Genomic DNA, 9,536 nt, shown 5'->3' with positions numbered 1-9,536 from the left:
GCCTAATGATAATGATGAGCTCATCCCTCAAAGAGTAGTTGTAGGGTATAGAATGTGCATTGATTATCGAAAAGTTAATAAAGTTACTAAGAAAGATCATTACCCTTTACCCTTTATTGATCAAATGTTAGAGAGGTTGTCTAAAAATACTCATTTTTGCTTTCTTGATGGTTATTCTGGGTTTTCACAAATTGCTGTTAAAACTAAAGATCAAGAGAAAACCACTTTCACTTGTCCCTATGGAACTTATGCTTATAGACGTATGCCTTTTGGTTTATGTAATGCTCCTGCTACTTTTCAAAGATGCATGTCTGCTATTTTTCATGGCTTTTGTGAGAGTATTGTAGAGGTATTCATGGATGATTTTTCTGTCTATGAGAATTCTTTTGATAATTGCTTGCGAAACCTCGATAAAGTTCTGTAGAGATGTGAAGAAACTAACCTTGTTCTTAATTGGGAGAAATGCCACTTTATGGTTAATGAAGGAATTGTATTGGGACATAAAATTTCCGAGAGAGGTATTGAAGTTGATAGAGCTAAAGTTGAAGCAATTGAGAAGATGCCCTATCCGAGGGATGTTAAAGGTATTCGTAGTATTCTTGGTCATGCTGGGTTTTATAGGAGATTTATTAAAGATTTCTCCAAGATTTCAAAGCCTCTTATTAATCTTCTTCAAAAAGATGTACCTTTTGTTTTTGATGATGATTGTAAGGAAGCTTTTGAAACTCTAAAGAAAGCCTTAACAACTGCTCCTGTAGTTGAACCTCCTGATTGGAACTTACCTTTTGAAATTATGTGTGATGATAGTGATTTTGCTGTAGGCGCTGTTCTTGGACAGCGAGTAGATAAAAAATTAAATGTTATTCATTATGCTAGCAAAACTCTTGATGCTGCTCAAAGAAATTATGCTACAACTGAAAAAGAATTGTTAGCTGTAGTCTTTGCTTGTGACAAGTTTAGATCCTATATTGTCGATTCAAAAGTCACGATTCATACTGATCATGCTGCAATTAGATACCTTATGACGAAGAAAGATGCTAAGCCAAGGCTTATTAGATGGGTACTTCTTTTGCAAGAATTTGATTTACATATTATAGATAGGAAAGGTGCTGATAATCCTGTTGCTGACAATTTGTCTAGATTGGAAAATATTACTTATGATCCTGTTCCTGTTAATGATAGTTTTCCAAATGAGCAATTGGCTTTAATAAAGGTGAATTCGCGAGATAGTCCTTGGTATGCTGATTATGCTAACTTTATTGTTTCCAAGTACTTGCCTCCAACCTTTTCAGCTCAGCAAAGGAGGAAATTCTTTTATGACTTGAGGCATTATTTTTGGGATGACCCACACTTATATAAAGAAGGAGTGGATGGTATTATGCGAAGATGTGTTCCCGAATATGAACAACAAGAGATATTGAGTAAATGCCATGGTGGTGCTTATGGAAGATGATGACGCGTAAAGCACACGCTCGTTGGGAACCCCAAGTGGAAGGTGTGATGCGTACAGCAGCAAGTTTCCCTCAGTAAGAAACCAAGGTTTATCGAACCAGTAGGAGTCAAGAAACACGTTGAAGGTTGATGGCGGCGGGATGTAGTGCGGCGCAACACCAGGGATTCCGGCGCCAACGTGGAACCTGCACAACACAACCAAAGTACTTTGCCCCAACGAAACAGTGAGGTTGTCAATCTCACCGGCTTGCTGTAACAAAGGATTAACCGTATTGTGTGGAAGATGATTGTTTGCAGAAAACAGTAGAACAAGTATTGCAGTAGATTGTATTTCAGTAAGAGAATTGGACCGGGGTCCACAGTTCACTAGAGGTGTCTCTCCCATAAGACGAACAGCATGTTGGGTGAACAAATTACAGTTGGGCAATTGACAAATAAAGAGAGCATGACCATGCACATACATATCATGATGAGTATAGTGAGATTTAATTGGGCATTACGACAAAGTACATAGACCGCCATCCAACTGCATCTATGCCTAAAAAGTCCACCTTCAGGTTATCATCCGAACCCTCCGGTATTAAGTTGCTAACAATGAGACAATTGCATTAAGTATTGCGCGTAATGTAACTAGTGACTACATCCTTGAACATAGCACTAATGTTTTATCCCTAGTGGCAACAGCACATCCATAACCTTAGAGGTTCTTGTCACCCCTCCAGATTCACGGAGACATGAACCCACTATCGAGCATAAATACTCCCTCTTGGAGTTACTAGCATCAACTTGGCCAGAGCATCTACTAATAACGGAGAGCATGCAAGATCATAAACAACACATAGATATAACTTTGATAATCAACATAACAAATATTCTCTATTCATCGGATCCCAACAAACGCAACATATAGAATTACAGATAGATGATCTTGATCATGTTAGGCAGCTCACAAGATCCGACAATGATAGCACAATGGGGAGAAGACAACCATCTAGCTACTGCTATGGACCCATAGTCCAGGGGTAGACTACTCACACATCACACCGGAGGCGACCATGGCGGCGTAGAGTCCTCCGGGAGATGATTCCCCTCTCCGGCAGGGTGCCGGAGGCGATCTCCTGGATCCCCCGAGATGGGATCGGCGTTGGCGGCGTCTCTGGAAGGTTTTCCGTATCGTGGCTCTCGGTACTGGGGGTTTCGTCACGGAGGCTTTAAGTAGGTGGAAGGGCAAGTCAGGAGGGGGCACAGGGGCCCCAGATGACAGGGCGGCGCGGCCAAGGGGGGGGGGGCGCGCCGCCCTAGGGTTTGGGCTCCCTGTGGCCCCACTTCGTTTCGTCTTCGGACTTCTAGAAGCTTCGTGGAAAAATAGGCCCCTGGGCGTTGATTTCATCCAATTCCGAGAATATTTCCTTACTAGGATTTCTGAAACCAAAAACAGCAGAAAACAAAGAATCGGCACTTCGGCATCTTGTTAATAGGTTAGTTCCAGAAAATGCACGAATATGACATAAAGTGTGCATAAAACATGTAGATAACATCAATAATGTGGCATGGAACATAAGAAATTATCGATACGTCGGAGACGTATCAGCATCCTGATGTCTACGTTCCCCCTCCTTTCCTGTAGACAGTGTTGGGCCTCCAAGAGCAGAGGTTTGTAGAACAGCAGCAAGTTTTCCCTTAAGTGAATCACCCAAGGTTTATCGAACTCAGGGAGGAAGAGGTCAAAGATATCCCTCTTATGCAACCCTGCAACCACAAAGCAAGAAGTCTCTTGTGTCCCCAACACACCTAATAGGTGCACTAGTTCGGCGAAGAGATAGTGAAATACAGGTGGTATGAATATATATGAGCAGTAGCAACGGTGCCAGGAAATAGCTTGATGGTGTGTAGTTGATGGTGGTAGTATTGCAGCAGTAGTAACACAGTAAAACAGTAAACAAGCAGTTGTAACTCAGCAGTATTTAGGAACAAGGCCTAGGGATTACACTTTCACTAGTGGACACTCTCAACATTGATCACATAACAGAATAGATAAATGCATACTCTACACTTTTGTTGGATGATGAACGCATTGCGTAGGATTACACGAACCCTCAATGCCGGAGTTAACAAGCTCCACAATTTGTTCATATTTAAGTAACCTTATAGTGTAAGATAGATCAACATAACCAGATAGATCACATCAATACCATCATAATGATAATTAACTCCATAATCTACAAGAGATCATGATCATAGCCTACGACAAGAACCACACGGTGCACACACTAGTCACCTTTACACACGTGCAGGAGGAATAGAACTACTTTAATAACATCACTAGAGTAGCACATAGATGAATTGTGATACAAAACTCATATGAATCTCAATCATGTAAAGCAGCTCATGAGATCATTGTATTGAAGTACATGGAGAGAGATTAACCACATAGCTACCGGTACAGCCCCGAGCCTCGATGGAGAACTACTCCCTCCTCATGGGAGTAGCAGCGGTGATGAAGATGGCGGTGGAGATGGCAGCGGTGTCGATGGAGAAGCCTTCCGGGGGCACTTCCCCGTCCCGGCAGGGTGCCGGAACAGAGTTCTGTCCCCCGAATTGGAGTTTCGCGACGGTGGCGGCGCCCCTGGAGTCTTTCTGGAGTTTCGTCAATTGGTATCGAAGTTTTAGGTCACGACGGCTTAAATAGGCGAAGAATCGGAGTCGGAGGGTCTCTGGGGGGCCCACACTATAGGGGGGCGCGGCCCCCCTGGCCGCGCCGGGGTGTGGTGTGGGGCCCCCAGGGCTCCCCTCTGGTCCTTCCCGGGTGTTCTGGATGCTTCCGATGAAAATAGGAACTTGGGCGTTGATTTCGTCCGATTCCGAGAATATTTCGTTACTAGGATTTCTGAAACCAAAAACAGCAGAAAACAGAATCGGCCTCTCGGCATCTCGTCAATAGGTTAGTTCCGGAAAACGCATAAAAATGATATAAAGTGTGAACAAAACATGTTGGTATTGTCATAAAACAAGCATGGAACATCGGAAATTATAGATACGTTGGAGACGTATCAGCATCCCCAAGCTTAGTTCCTACTCGTCCTCGAGTAGGTAAACGATAAAAGATAATTTCTGAGGTGACATGCTACCAACATAATCTTAATCATACCATTGTAAAGCATATGAGATGAATGCAGCGATTCGAAACAATGTAAATGCAATGAGTAAACAATTGAATCATATAACAAAGACTTTTCATGAATAGTACTTTCGAGACAAGCATCAATAAGTCTTGCATAAGAGTTACTCATAAAGCAATAAATTCATAGTAGAGACATTGAAGCAACACTATGGAAGATTAAGTTTCAGCGGTTGCTTTCAACTTGTAACATGTATATCTCATGGATAGTTGTCAATGCAAAGCAATATAACAAATGCAATAAGCAAGTATATAAGAATCAATGCACAGTTCACACAAATGTTTGCTTCTTGAGGTGGAGAAAGATAGGTGAACTGACTCAACAATAAAAGTAAAAGAATGGTCCTTCAAAGAGGAAAGCATCGATTGCTATATTTGTGCTAGAGCTTTTATTTTGAAAACATGAAACAATTTTGTCAACGGTAGTAATAAAGCATATGTATCATGTAAATTATATCTTACAAGTTGCAAGCCTCATGCATAGTATACTAATAGTGCCCGCACCTTGTCCTAATTAGCTTGGACTACCTGATCATCACAATGCACATGTTTTAACCAAGTGTCACAAAGGGGTACCTCTATGCCGCCTGTACAAAGGTCTAAGGAGAAAGCTCGCATTGGATTTCTCGCTATTGATTATTCTCAACTTAGACATCCATACCGGGACAACATAGACAACAGATAATGGACTCCTCTTTTATGCATAAGCATGTAACAACAATTAATAATTTTCTCATTTGAGATTGAGGATATATGTCCAAAACTGAAACTTCCACCATGGATCATGGCTTTAGTTAGCGGCCCAATGTTCTTCTCTAACAATATGCATGCTTAACCATAAGGTGGTAGATCGCTCTTACTTCAGACAAGACGAACATGCATAGTTACTCACATGAAATTCAACAAAGAGTAGTTGATGGCGTCCCCAGTGAACATGGTTATCGCACAACAAGCAACTTAATAAGAGATAAAGTGCATAATTACATATTCAATACCACAATAGTTTTTAAGCTATTTGTCCCATGAGCTATATATTGCAAAGGTGAATGATGGAATTTTAAAGGTAGCACTCAAGCAATTTACTTTGGAATGGCGGAAAATACCATGTAGTAGGTAGGTATGGTGGACACAAATGGCATAGTGTTGTTTGGCTCAAGGATTTGGATGCATGAGAAGTATTCCCTCTCGATACAAGGTTTAGGCTAGCAAGGTTGTTTGAAGCAAACACAAGCACGAACTAGTACAGCAAAACTCACATAAAAGACATATTACAAGCATTATAAAACTATACATCGTCTTCCTTGTTGTTCAAACATCTTACTAGAAAATATCTAGACTCTAGAGAAACCACTCATGCAAACCCAAATTTTAACAAGCTCTATGTATTTCCTCACTAATGGGTGCAAGGTATATGATGCAAGAGCTTAAACAAGAGCACAACAATTGCCAAGTATCACATTATTCAAGACATCACACCAATTTCTAAATGTAGCATTTTCCAATTCCAACCATATAATAATTTAACGAAGCAGTTTCAACCTTCGCCATGAATATTATGAGCTAAGAACACATGTGTTCATACGAACCAGCGGAGCGTGTCTCTCTCCCATACAAGCATGATGTAATCCAATTTATTCAAACATAAACAAAAATAAAAGCATATAGACGCTCCAAGTAAAGCACATAAGATGTGACTGAATAAAAATATAGTTTCAAGAGAAGGAACCTGATAATGTTGTCGATGAAGAAGGGGATGCCTTGGGCATCCCCAAGCTTAGACGCTTGAGTCTTCTTGATATATGCAGGGGTGAACCACCGGGGCATCCCCAAGCTTACAGCTTTCACTCTTCTTGATCATAGTATATCATCCTCCTCTCTTGACCCTTGAAAACTTCCTTCACACCAAACTTCTCATAAACTTCATTAGAGGGGTTAGTACATAATCAAAAACTCACATGTTCAGAGATGACACAATCATTCTTAACACTTCTGGACATTGCCCAAAGCTACTGGAGTTTAATGGGACAAAGAAATCCATCCCACATAGCAAAAGAGGCAATGCGAAATAAAAGGCAGAATCTGTCAAAACAGAACAGTCCGTAAAGACGAATTTCTAATAAATACTTCCGTTGCTCAGATCAGAAAACTCAAAACTAATGAAAGTTGCGTACATATCTGAGGAACACGCACGTAAATTGGCATATTTTTCTGATTTTTTCTACAGAGAGAAAATCCCAGATTCGTGACAGATAGAAATCTGTTTCTGCGCAGGAATCCAAATCTAGTATCAACCTTCGATTAGAGGCTTCACTTGGCACAACAAAACACAAAACTAAGATAAGGAGAGGTTGCTACAGTAGTAAACAACTTCCAAGACACAAATATAAAACAAAGTACTGTAGCAAAATAACACATGGGTTATCTCCCAAGAAGTTCTTTCTTTATAGCCATTAAGATGGGCTCAGCAGTTTTAATAATCCATTCGCGGGAAATAGTATTTGAAGCAAAAGAGAGCTTCAAGAGGCAAATTCAAAACAAATTTAAGTCTAACATGCTTCCTATGAAAAGGAATCTTGTACACAAATGAATTCATGAAGAACAAAGTGACAAGCATAAGAGGATAAAACACGAGTAACTTCAAGATTCTCAACATAAAGAGGGGAAACTTAATATTATTAAGATGCATACGACCATATTTCCCTCTCTCATAATAACTTTCAGTAGCATCATTGATGAAATCCACAATATACCCATCACTTAAAACATTCTTATCATGGTTCATATGCATAGAAGTATCATTAAATTTGGCATAAGAAGAGTTATTCTCATTAATAGTAATTGGAGCAAGATTATTATCAAGAATTTGAACATGGTAAACAAGTTGCCTATTAAGGGAATTGTTTTTGGTAATCCAATCATGACTATGACAAGTTTCATAAGGATAGTTAGAACCTATATCATAGCATTCTTTATAATAATCATTAGAGATCGGAGGCATAGTGTCATCATAAGAAATAGAATAGTTATCCTTCACAATCGGTTTATCTGTGTCCACACCATTATTGTTATTAGAAGGAGATGTATCAAGAACATAATGACCAGTAGCTAAAGGATTTGCAAACACCTCTTCCCCAAGCTTAGAGCTTTCTATATCATTATGGGAGGAAGCATGGATAGTACTGACACTATGGCAATTATTATCATCATCATTTTCAGAATTAGTTTCCCAGAGATTTGCAATATCAAAAGTAGTGTGCTCATTCAAATCATGATTGCTAATGTATGTAAAGGGCATAGGAAGATCATCATATTCAGATTCATTATCACAATAATCATTAGGAGCAACATACTTACGGTTACCTATTGTTATCTCATTCACGCGGGGATATGCCGTTACCTCTTTCTTTTTATTCTCCTTTTTCTTCTTCTTCTTCTTCTTCTTCTTCTTTCCCTTCTTCTTCTTCTTCTCTTCCTTCTCCTCGTTCCCTTCTTCAGGAGGAAGAGGCTTGAAGGGTGGCTTGTCCGCATAACCTGATTTACTTTCAGAAACAATAGAAGAAACTTGGGAGGATCCCTCCTTTTCATTAATTAGTTGAAAACACACAGCGGTCCTATCATATTTTGGCAAGGTGTCATCTTCTAAAATATTTTGTATGTAAGTATTTGTATGGCTATTATCAATGCAATAAGAAAAACACCCATGCAGGACATCATCAATATCAAGATCACTCATATGTAACAAGGAGATTTTTCTCGATAGTTCTTCACACCCCAAAAATAAAGTAAGTTCATCATGCTGATTAGGAGAAATTTCATCATCACAATACAAATTTGCAGCACTCATTGGGTTCAAATTATCATTGGAGGAGCATTGAAAATTAAAATGACCCACTTCATGGCAAACTTCACAAATAAAAGGATAGAGGGCACAAACTTTTTTACCAAGATCATCTAGAGCCCTAAACCACTTTCTAGTTTTTTCATTAGCATGATGGATACAATATTCATCTTTGATTTGATTAATTCCACAAGGTCTATGTATTCCACAAAAATTAACATGCTTATAAGAAATAGCATTTTTAGGAGTTTGAGCATGCTTATTGCAATAATTAACAACAATTTCATTCTTCATGCAAGCCTCTTTAAAAGGTTCATGATACTTATCAAAATTATTTTTAGGCAATTCAAAATGAGAAGCAAAGGCTTTATAAAGATTTGCAGCAACTTGAGAGTCAAGACCATAAGTAGCACTCATATTTTGAAATTTATCGGTATCCATAAAAGCTTCAATGCATTCATAATCATAATTTATACCTGACTCTTTACCTTTATCGTTCTCCCATCCTTCAGCGTTGTCCTCAATCCGATCAAGAAGATCCCACCTAGCTTCAACCTCTTTGCTTGTGAAAGATCCTTCCGAACACGCGTCTAGATAGTCTTTGTGTTGTCCTGAAAGCCTCGCATAAAAATTATTAACAATAACATTACGGGGGAGCTCATGAATGGGACATTTGAGCATTAGAGATTTCAATCTCCCCCACGCTTGAGAAATACTCTCTCCATCACGAGGATAAAAGTTATAAATATAATTCCTATCAATATGCACTTCATGCGGAGGATAAAATTTAGAATAAAAGAGAGATGCAATTTCCTCCCAACCAAGAGAATGCCTATTCTCCAACAATTTATACCAATGCGCCGCTTTACCAGACAGCGAAACGGAGAATAGCTTCTTCTTCACTTCATCCATAGAGATACCTGCACACTTGAATAACCCGCATAATTCGTGCAAAAACAGTAAATGATCTCTAGGATGGACAGTTCCATCCCCTTTATAGTGGTTGTCCATAACACGTTCAATAATTTTCATAGGTATTTTATACTGAATACTTTCAGCAGGTGGATT

Source organism: Lolium perenne, chromosome 3 (assembly GCF_019359855.2).
Source record: "Lolium perenne isolate Kyuss_39 chromosome 3, Kyuss_2.0, whole genome shotgun sequence".
NCBI classification, from domain to species: domain Eukaryota; kingdom Viridiplantae; phylum Streptophyta; class Magnoliopsida; order Poales; family Poaceae; genus Lolium; species Lolium perenne.
This window is presented reverse-complemented; position numbering follows the sequence as displayed.